The following is a 4,600-nucleotide window of genomic DNA, read 5'->3' as shown; positions in this document are numbered from 1 at the left end:
AATTGCAAAAAATGCTCAAACTTGCCTGTGACGCCATTGCATAATAAACAGAAAGACAATTAACCTTTCATAGTTTAGGCATCTTTCCCTCCTTGGTCTGAAAGGATCCCACCAAATGCTTCCTGTTCCCATGAAACAGCAGGAGGAACTGAGGCACTACAAGGTAATGCTGGAGGCGTGAGAGGAGTCTGCTGCCCCCGTGGTTTTCTTGTTCCAGGTCGCATAGTGTGCTGGTGGCTCAAACTTGGATTTGAACTCAGTCCCTCGACCCTTACTTGTTCAAAACAGTACACAGTGGATGGATGTGTCCACATGAATGTAAAGGGAAATAAAGTCAGGCAATTTATTGTCTCTGCTTACAAACGTCTGTATAGCACACAAACTTCATAACTGGAAGGTGGCCACTGAAGATATTTTCACCATTAAATAGTTATTAAGATAATAAGACTGTTACTGTTTTCTCCTGAAGTTTACCTGTAAATCACCACTTCCCTTCATCCTGTGAGTCAGGTATACTGTTGTGGGTATGTGTAGATAACATGAAAAGTTTACACGAGCATCCCTCCACCCACCCTAGCCCCCTGGCCTCTGATCCTTTCATGGTCCACTGCTTCTCCAACATTATGTGCCCTGTCCTGCTCCCCCATCTGCTTCCTCTCAGCTGCTTGACCCCTTACCTGCACTTTTCTAATAGCTAATAGCTGTTCCCTCTGTGTTCCTTGTGCCCCTGTCTCTGACTCTCTGTTGCCTCTGCCTCTGTTTTTTTGAAATTTCCAGATAAAACTTGCTTTCGCCCTAATCATACTATCTTTGTCTTCATACATTTTTGTCTTCAGATAGTTAGCTCTTTCAGTAGGATACAGATTATTTTGGTGCTTGGTGAGTTCCTGAAAATACTGCAAATACTTGCACAGTGTATGCATTTGTCAGAGACAGATTTGCTGAAGGAGAAGTGACCATTTTCTCCATCTTTAAAAAGTTCTTGTGCAGTGCTTCAATGGGCACCGCACAAACCAATAGCAATGGATAATTAAGTCATGCTTTAGTTTTGGCCCGCCAAAGATAACCATGATCGTCTCCCTTGCTTGTGACAATGGTCACAAGCTGTGAAGAAGTATCCCATGGAGTGGTGCAGAGGGAAAAGAGGACAGAGGAGCCCTGCCATGCTTCCTGATTGCTGATGCATCCTTTTAGAGTGAGTCACACCTTGGTAAGTCAGGGCGAGCAGCCCCGTGGGAGGAGACGCAGGCTTTGTCCACAGGGCAATGAAGAGGTTAAAGTGGTTCTTCAAGCTCAGGGTGTGACCTATGAGGTGTCATATTAGCACATCTGATACCTGTACATTAGTATGAGCAGAACAAGTGAAAACCTGCTTTAGAGAAATTAAATTAAGCAGTTGAAGGGAACAGTCATGTTAATAAGGAGCTTCTATAGAAAAAATTCCTGATAGTACATTATCTATTTATTCCTTTCAGTCACTCAATTTTATTTTATCCTTCATAATTAAAAAGGAGACAAAATCAAGTCTTTAAAAATGATCTGATGCCAGTGTTTTGTGTAGACAATATTGGTGAATGTCGGACTGGCTGTCTGTGTTCCCAGTCTCTGACAATATTTTAGCTTTCTTTTTATTCAGCTCAAAATAAAGAAGCACAGGGAGAGGCAGCAACAGGAGAGGTTGACCGAGGAGAGACTTCGGGGAGTTCCACCTGCTCTGAACCAGGGTAATTATGAAGCTACATCAGTCTGCCGTAGCTGGGAGTCTGGCCCAGATGACCAGAAATGCAAATGAGACGTGAGGACCCAAACTTACCATACTCATCTTCATGCAGGAAGGAGCACCTGGCAGCGGACAGGATGGAAAAGCCCTTGAAGCTGGTGAGGATCCTGCTGTCGCTCTGCTGCCTCCCCATCGGTGCTACACCAGAGGCACGGGGTACTTGGCCTTGCATTGCTCCAGAAGATTTGTTCAGGAACAAGATTGTTCTATTTTGCAAAGTTAATATTCATCAAATGTTAATGAAAATACATAACAAATAATTATGACAAACATACCATCTGATTAAGATGAAAGAGGATGACAATTCTTGTAAATTTTTAATTTGAAAAAATAAAGAACATTATATTAATAAGACTTAATTATATCATTAAATATTTAAATTTACTTTCCATAGTAGATTTTATTTTTGTTTAACATATTTTGTTTTTAAATATTGCTAACGTTTTTATGAGATTTTTTCATAAAACACATCAATAGATATGGTTTTGTGAAGCAAAAGGAATTTTAACATCATGTATTCATTATATTGATCACAATTTCAATTTTATTTATCTTTAAAAAAGCTAATAGAAACCTTTTACAGTTTATTATAATTCACAGTATCTCCATCTATAGATAAATATTTAATAGTGTTACTAATGCATCATGCACAGAATATTTATTAATTTGAAAATATGAATTACTAGTTGTACATTTCAATAATTTGCATTTAAAATCAATGCTACTTTTTTCCAGGAAACCGTGATTAACTTTAAGAATCTGACTTCAGCTGACCGAAGCCAGGCAATTAAAGGTGCGTGCTGCAAACTTGACTATCACCCCACAACATTGTGACCAACGAATGAAGAGGACTTTGGGCAAGATAGGATGCCACATGACAGGCACTCACACGTACCCTACAATGCTCGTGCATAGTCTGGCTCCAGGAAGAAGGAGATACAAAGGCAAAGTTTCAGCACTCCCCGATTTTCCTTGATAAAGCCAAACAGCTGTTTTATTTGGTAAATTTGACAATGTGGTTCTCCCATGTAGTCCTAGGGATAAAACTCACTCAGTTGCCTTTGTGTCTTGAGCAGCCTTAGGGAGCAGATGCTGTTTGGCTTTCCTGGGCAGGAGGGGTGGCTGGGGAAGGCAGGGCTGGGGGCAGAGGCTGGACCAGGGGATAGCAGGGGGAACATATCTGGGTGCTGAAGAGTAGTTTCACTGGTGCTCCAAGAAGCCAGTTACAAGGATTCAGATTGGGTTCCTTCCGTCTTGTCACTCTCTATGAAATTACGCAAGGTATCATAAGACTTGTTCCTCCAAGACGCTTGTTTAATATGTAAGCAAGTTATTTCGGTAAGGTGTTAGACTATCTTCACTGCGGAAGTGCAGTATCTGCCAAAACTCCCTTTTCTGTGAAACTGGACAGTTTTTTCAAACTAAACTAGTGTTTTTTCTTTTTCATGGATTTATTCTTTCCAACTGAAGTTTCCAGAAAGTGAGCGACTTCTGATTTGTTAATTTTAGAAAAAAATTCTACTTTTTCTAAAAGAAGAAATTTATGGCACCAGGAGCAACTTCTCAGTAAGGTCTGTTAAATACAAACAACCTTCCTGGAACTGTTTGTCAGGCAGACATAGACATGACAGACCAACCAAAAACCTTTCTTTGAGGTATCAATCTGTTAGGTTAATCTGCAGTGTAAGTATGCATTTTACTGTGTTGTTAAGCGATAACAGATACGAACTTGCCATTTAAGGGATAAGTTGAGTATTTTTGAACCTCAGAGATGGCTCAGTAATTGAAGAGGTTAGAGTGTTTCGCAGTATAGACCATCTTTCACCGAAAGATTAAGAAATGCTTTATAAAAGTTTGCATTTTTAGAGTATTTACAGCCTTTACTTATCAGACCCTGGACTGTATTTTCTGATAAAGCCACTAACAGACCCATGTGTGTAACTTTTTTTTTTTTTGCTTTTGCCATTTAGTTATGGAATATTATTGAATACAGCGTACCACAAATAGCTGTACAACTACATCAAGCTATCTGCAGTTACCACAGCTATACCACAATATAAGTATGTGTGCATATTGCTCTCTCTGTGTGTCTATGTGTGTGTGCATACACAGGCATACAGATACAACACAGCACTATAATCTGCCTGTGCATATATGTACTAAGCATTTAAAGTTATATATGCTCATGTAGGTGAAAAACTACTGACAAAGTTTCGTGGTAACAGTCTTGCGTATGATGGTCAACATACCGCTCCTTCCCACAATTTCATAATTACAGTAATAAAAGAAAAAAAGGCTTACACAGCCAGGAAACAAAAGAGAAAAACCTCAGGCTGGTTACCACTTTTGTAGTGACTATATGTTCACACATACAAGCACACACATGCAGTTTCTGATAAAACGAGTTGTTTCTCAAAAGACAGAGAGAGAAAAAAGAGAGGCCTGATGAAACCCTCAAGTTCTTCTTGAAATTACACCTATACCTGTTGTCGTTTTCAGGAAATCCACTTTGTTTAGTTCATAAACTTGTTTTGACTTTTCAGTGGAAACAGTTCGCTGGCACTACTTCCTTAACTGTGGGCCAAATTCTGACCTCAGTTTCATGCAGCTCTCGCTGCAGTCAATATAGGTTGGCCATGTAAGGCAGGGTAGTTTACGGCTGTTTACAATTACAAGAGCGCTGAAAGGTGTTTTGTTGTCATTACCGCTTGCATTGCTAGAACTGTGTCTGAAGATGTCTGTTTTAGGCAGCATTCAGACCACAGGTACGGTTAGCCTAAAATTCTCAGAAATATTGAAGTGCATACACAGGAAAACAGA

The 4,600-nt window shown here is 39.8% G+C and overlaps 1 long non-coding RNA gene across 1 annotated transcript; it reads left to right on the top strand.

Moving 5' to 3' along the window:
• Positions 1-891: 891 nt before the first annotated feature.
• Positions 892-3,729, top strand: LOC129735975 (uncharacterized). Its single transcript, XR_008732019.1, has 3 exons — positions 892-1,724; positions 1,833-1,936; positions 2,516-3,729. It is a non-coding gene; the product is annotated as an uncharacterized LOC129735975 (long non-coding RNA).
• Positions 3,730-4,600: the final 871 nt, after the last annotated feature.

Source organism: Falco cherrug, chromosome 4, assembly GCF_023634085.1.
Source record: "Falco cherrug isolate bFalChe1 chromosome 4, bFalChe1.pri, whole genome shotgun sequence".
NCBI lineage: Eukaryota > Metazoa > Chordata > Aves > Falconiformes > Falconidae > Falco > Falco cherrug.
This window is presented reverse-complemented; position numbering and strand designations above follow the sequence as displayed.